Below are 6,970 nucleotides of genomic sequence, written 5' to 3' on the forward strand. Positions count from 1 at the left end.
AGCGGTGGCGGCGGTGGTTGTGGGATGCGAGGAGAGAGAGAGAGAGGGGCCGGGCCTCGGTATATAAGGGGGAGGCGAGGCATGGAGGAGGGGCGCGAGGCGAGCGCAGAGTTCGGCCGGACTTCAACTGGCAGCGGCGATGCTCGGGACTCCGTCCCGAGCTTGGGGGTGGTGCGGCGCGGCTGGGCTGGGCCAGGCTGGAGCTGGGCCGGCCCAATCGGCGGAAGGAAGTTTTTTTTACAATTTTTACAGAAAATAAAAATAAACCTATAAAATAAAAATATACTCTAAGCATAAAATAGATCAAAATTTTAAGAATTTTTTTCTATAACTTGAACATTTTTCTAACGTCAAATAAAATCCGCAAAAGTTTAAATAAAGCAAAGAGTGCTGCCGTTGTAATAAAACCCCATAAAAATCATTTTAAAAAATACCAAAATGATTTCAAATTTATTTCTCTCCAATTTTCTAATGTAGGGAATCATTTTACCCTAATTTCTATATATTTTATTTTTTGAGAAAAATAATTTGAATAAACCCAACTAACTCCAAATTGAAAATAATTTCAAAGGGACTTTAAATTTGATTCTTTGAAACTCCCAACTCTTATTTCATATATTTCGAAGAAGTCATTTTATCTTCTCTCATGAAAATCATTGAGTTGCATAAAGTTTCTGAATTTGAAATATTTCGAAATGAAATTCAAATCTTTTCAAAACCCCCTTTTCATTTATTTAAATGGAAGAAGTCATGTCATCTTCTCTCTAGGGTTTTGTGATGAAATAAATTTGAATTCATGGAGATCAGAAAGGAAAGTGAAAGTTTTGGGAAAGTCATTTTATTCCCTCTCATTCAACTCTCCAAAAGTTTCAAATTTCACTCAATTTCACCCAAGCAATCAAACAATCAATCAAAGCTATTTATTTATTATAACATTCCAAAATTTAGAATTTTGGGATGTTACCAAATGGCACATGAATTTAGCACCATACAACTTATATAGGGGACTTTTCATTCAACTTGCCATTGTTGTTAATGAAATAGGCACGATTAATACGAGTAGTGAACTAAAAGGCTAGATATAAACAGGCACAGAAGAACAACATACAACTGGGATACATGTGTTGGCATGTTTTTTCTGGCAAATCCAATGATAACCTGAAACCATGACAACTACGCAAGGTGCTTTCTCTACAACTACTAATCACACAAGATAGTAGGGCATGCCAATGCAACAGGCTTTGAATTACCAAACACTACTGTATCACCATTCCTTGTCTTGCCTAACATACTCTAGTTTGCTCTACTTCTCTTGTGAGAAACAAGTTCCATGAATTCATGGGCGGAGCTAGATGAGAACATGGGTGTTTTCTATTTTAAAAAGAGTATAGGCTCATATGTTAAACCATATGGTCTAGCAAATATATGGTTAAAGTTGCACATGGATGCTCTAAAAATGAGTATATTTGAAGCAATTCCTTACATACGCTTAAATTTGTACTCTACAATTCTCTACCTATATACTTTCCTAATCATATAGTACAATGATATTTGTGAAACCATATGTGTTAGAGATATATCTAACATAGATACAAACTATGCATTTACACAAGTATCAAATAATATGTAGAAGAATCATTTTTGTTACAAAGTACAAATTGAATTCAGCGCAGTGCATGAGTATTTTTCAATAATATATATCACAAAAGATAATAAATAAATAATACAACTAATATTTAACTTTGCTATGTTGTTAACTATGCCAGATAAGTAACAAAACTATAATCCTTAACACGGTAGTATGATAAGTATAAAATTGTAGTATAAAATATGTGTGTATATATATATATCAAGAGGAGCGGGCCGATAAATAAGACTAAAATTGGTGAATTGACAAAAATAAAATTGGAGTTATGTACACTCCAATTTTAAATGTTGGCTCCACCACTATCCATGATGGACGGTATGTGGTATCTTGAACCTATCACGATACTTCAACCAAGAGAGATGAAAGTTCCGCATCAGATGGAAATACTCAGAAGATGTGGCAACAATCGTGAAATTGTCACCATCGTCAAGGAAATCAAGGCACCCAACTTTGAGTTTGGGGCAGACATGGTCCTCTTCCAGCTCCAACATTCAAATCACACTGTCTATTGTGATACCAATGCCACATAGCTTGCACTCAAAAATCGTCTTTAGCATGTCTACCGCATGCCTATCAGCCGCTACAAGCAGATGCTACTGGCACGGCTAAAGTCATGTTGGCATCAGGCAGGGAACCATGATACATGAAATGGAGCATAGATCTGAAAGTAGAGGCCTCCATGTCTCGGATGGTGATAGAAATCCTCTTGCCTTCAGCCATGGGGCCATACAGCTACGCTTTGAAGATTAGTGATCGAGAAGCGAGCACGAGGCGATGTGCACTGAAGCTCTCCCAACATCAAAGGGAACATCGGTGAGTTCTTGTCCAGTTGATGTCCATGGAGCACAACACCACGAAGTAGTTCTCGATCACAGAGTTCGCCTTGACAAGGTCCTTCCCTGCTCTTAGAACATAACCTCCTTCCATGAACCCAGCAACAGGGTCGTCCGCAGTACTACCTATCCCCTTGGAAGAGGCAGGCGGGCCGGTCTTGTCGAGGAAAATCATGCGTGTAGACACTTTGACATTACCCTCCAGAACTGGGTTATTCCGCACCCAGAGATTGATTATGATGTCGTGGCTAGAGTCACTAGTGCGCGTCGGTGCTATACAAACGGGTTTTAACCCCTTTCCGCGACGGCATTTGGAACCCTCGCGAAGTGAGTGTGGGCGATAGGTGGGTCCTTCCGACACGACACAGAAATCGTCAGGGATAGGCCCTCCTAGGGCACCAAATGAGCTCGTGTGCGATCAGGCGAGGAATCGAAACCCAATCATTTCCGTAGGTATGTACATCCCACACGGTGAATCCCAGATAAACATTTCCGTAGGTATGTACATCCGACACGGTGAATCCAAGGAATATGTTTCCGTTCGTATGTATATCACACACAGTCAATCGAGGGAATATGTCTCTGTTCGTATGTACATCACACACAGTCAATCCAAGGAATACGTTTCCGTTCTTATGTACATCCCACACAGTCAATGCAGGGAAAACGTTTCCGTTCGTATGTACATCCCACACAGTTTTATGTATACACTCGTGTGTGAAAGGTGTAACTATCACACACACTCTGCCTTGGTTAACTGTTTGCTTTTATGAACTACATCACACACGATTTGATGTAGAAAACTGTGTGGCATTGGGCTATCCATAACAAGCGCTTTTACTGCCAGAACCGTTTGGAAAGTTCCATGATCGTCTGTTCTCTTTTTACATCGCACACGCTGTTTTCTTTCTAACCGTGTGCACATTATTTTATTAGCTCCTGTATATTTTTATTTTTGCATGTAATTTATTATTCAAATTGGAAATTTTGAAATATGAAACGTGCAATTCAAATTCTCAGCACAATGGTTCAACAACGAATCCATAAATAAAATTGCCAGTACAATATGTTCAGTAATTACAGGATTAGGCAGCAATTAACTATGATGAACCACAATATTTAAAGCCGGTAAAGGTGAAGAGACAAGTGCAAATCATTTTGACTGTCGACGGTGTTGAAGAAGCGGAATGCCCATAATGTGCCTTCCTACATGCCATAGGCACGAACCACTTTTGTCCAACCCCTTGTGATGATCGCTCGCCCATCCTTCACCACCTTCAGGAAGACTTCTAGAGCATTATCATGGTAGCATGAATTGTATACTTTAACCTTAGTTTCCTCCACTCCGGTCATGTAGTTTGCAAGGTAATCATCAGTAAATAGCTTCGGAAACCACTGAAAAGAGAAAAATATCAGATACTGAGGTCTAATAGAGTAACTTGTTGTGGGCAGGGGGGAAAGGCAACACATTACTTACCATCCTAAAGTTCACTGTTGTCTTGGACAAAGTGTAAATAAAGAGCTTAATTCCAATCACCCGTTTCTTTCGCCTAAGAATCTTTCTTAGTTTCCTCACTTGACGCTTGTTCATGAATATCTCATTGCCCCATACGCAAAAGGGATCGAAGCGTGGATCAGTACCGCTCATATATGTACCTACAAGCAACCAGTAAATGTTAGAAGCTAAACTGAGATTGCACAAATGATGTAAAATACAACTACCTATGTTCCTAAGTACAAGTATTTTTTTGAGATTTCAATATGAACTACATACGGATGGATATAGAATTATAGATATAGTTTAGATTAGAATCTAGATTCACTCATTTTCCTCCTTATGTAGTCTATATTGGAATCTATAAAAATACTTATATTTAGGAATATATGGTGTATAAGACATGGGATGCAGCTAACCTCGACGGCAAACAACACCATCGCCCATTGTAGCCCTGTGTAAGTACATGGAAAGCCAATGTTAACTACAACAGGGTTAATATCCACCAAAAATAGCAAATGGTAATAAAATGGCAGCATTTGTAGTGATATCTTCATTGCGAAAGAGTAGCACGGTGGCAAAGGGACGGATTAAAAAATGGATACAACTGTTAATTGCAAAAGGCTTAACAACATCCTAATTCATGTTTTGTAAGTTTGTAGCCATTGAAATACAACTCTTTAAAAATGGATACAACTGTTAATTGCAACAGGCTTAATGGCCATTGAAACCGGTGCTGATAAAAATGCAATTGGCAGAGTTAAACATCACAGGGCAGGTGCTGCCAAAGCAGATAATGGCCCAGTTGTCTATAAAAAGGTAGGGGAAATAGCTAAAACGTGTTAGGCATGTTTACTACAACATGCTTAATATATCGACCGTACAAAACATAGCCATTAATTGCAACTAGTATTGGTAAGATTGAACTGGTGAGTACATACTTGGTAAGTCCTAAGAGGTAGTTGCTGGGGCACTTCATCTTGGCCAGAGCCCACCCAAAGTCAGCGGCAGCGGAGGCGAGCTTGTGACGCCCGGATAATTAAGCTACAGTAAAACTTTGTTAATGATGCCATGTCACCTTGATTACCGTTGCTAATCTCGCGTTAGTTCAAAACCGATTCAAATTCAAATTTGAATTTAAGTCAAATAATAAAAGTTTCCAAACATTAAAACTAAAATGCTCTAAATGTGTCAAATAATTCATGAGTAATAATGGTGGAGAAACCACATTTTTAAAACATGTTTAAAAGCTCAAAAGTAATTAACATTGTGGCTAAAACAATTAAATAAATGACTTTTGGATTTTATAAAATCCTAAACTATTTTATTTGGAACTCAAGCTTTTTGTGGCAAAGGATTAATTTACAACACTAATTTAGGCACTAATTATTTATCTTAATAGAGTTAAAATAAATTGGAAGTTAAAAGAAAATAGAAAATAAAATAAATAAAAAGGAAAAAGATAAAAAAAGAACCCCCCCATGGGCCAACCGACCCAACAGGTCGGCCCACCCCGGTCCACCTAACCCACTACTAACCCCCCACGGCTCCATAACCCTAACCAACGACCGCACAACCCCCACCCCCCCGATCCCCTCTCCCCTCGCCCCTCCTCTGCCCGATCCCTTCTGGATCCAGGGCCTCGCCCTCGACGCCGATCGCCGCGTTCGGTGCCACCGCGGCGCTCCATAGCGCCTTGCCGTCGCGGGCGTCGCTCGACGCCCTAACGCCCCGTCCTCCACCTCGACCTCCCCGACTGGATCTGGGCCACACCCCGGGCGCCCCCGACGCCGTCGCCGCACACCGTCGCTGCCTCGTCCCGCCACCGCTTCGCCGGAGCCGCCCATCATCGTCGTCGCCTCGTCGTCCTCCTCCTCGAGCCACGATGCCCGCACCTCTACAACGGGGGTGAGGAACACCTCCCCGCCTTCCCCACCTCTCTGTCGCGCACACGCTCTGGCGCCCGCTCGCGGCCACCACCGCCCCGCACGCACTCCGGCCGCGCGCACCGCGTCCAGACCTTGTCTAGCCCCGCCTACGGCCGCAGCCAGACCCGCGCCCGTCACTGTAGCCCGCCTCTGCCCTGTGCACGCATCGCAGCCCTCCCCTCCACTTACTTGATGCTGGCCCCGCATGGGCGCTCGTCCACCCGCGCCCCTCTGACCAAGCCCGGCCATGGCCACGCCCCCTGCTTCCCGCCTCTGGCCCAGCATGTTGCCCCGTATGCCCGCGAGCCAGCGCCCGCTCGCCCCCGTACAGCTCGCGGCGCCCCTGCCCATGCATCGCCACCGCACCGCTCTGCATGCGCGTCGCTTGCCGCTTCTCCTTGCACGCCCGCGCCCCTGGAGCACCGCGCTCGCGCGCACACTTCGCCCCCTCGCGCGTCCTCCGGCGCCCGAGTTCGGTCTCCCCCACGGGGCTCCGCTCCGTTAACCACCGCTTGGGCGCCGCTACTGCCCAGCGCCCGTTAGGCCTTCTAGGCCTATGACATGTGGGTTCACGCCCCTTTTTGACGAAAACAAAAGAAAAATTAAAAAGAAAATAAGGTAAAATAATAATAATAATAATAGTAAACTTAATTAATTAATTAGTTAGTTAAATAGATGATTAATTAACTTAATTATTGGTTAATTAGGCTAATTAGACTAAACAGTCAATGACACCGGGTCCCACACGTCAGTTGACCCAGTCAACGGTCAACGTTGACTGCTGACGTCATGCTGACATCAGCATACACTATTTTGGATAATGTTGATTTAAAATAATTAAATAAATTCTAAAAATAAATAAATCTTTTAAAATTAATATAAAATAAACTGTAGCTCGGATGGAAAAACATTGTACATGAAAGTTTCTCAGAACGACGAGACAAATCCGAATACGCAGCCCGTTCGTCCGCAACAAATCCCTAGCATAGCGAACACGCAACTTTTCCCCTCCGGTTCATTTGTCCGAAAACGCAAAACTTCGGGGATACTTTCCCGGATGTTTCCC

The 6,970-nt window shown here is 42.9% G+C and overlaps 1 pseudogene; it reads right to left on the bottom strand.

The window, feature by feature from the left end:
* Nucleotides 1–1,947: 1,947 nt before the first annotated feature.
* On the bottom strand, nucleotides 1,948–6,255 carry LOC109759374 (uncharacterized; annotated as a pseudogene).
* Between the last annotated feature and the right edge of the window lie 715 nt (nucleotides 6,256–6,970).

Source organism: Aegilops tauschii, chromosome 4 (genome assembly GCF_002575655.3).
Source record: "Aegilops tauschii subsp. strangulata cultivar AL8/78 chromosome 4, Aet v6.0, whole genome shotgun sequence".
Taxonomy (NCBI): Eukaryota; Viridiplantae; Streptophyta; class Magnoliopsida; order Poales; family Poaceae; genus Aegilops; species Aegilops tauschii.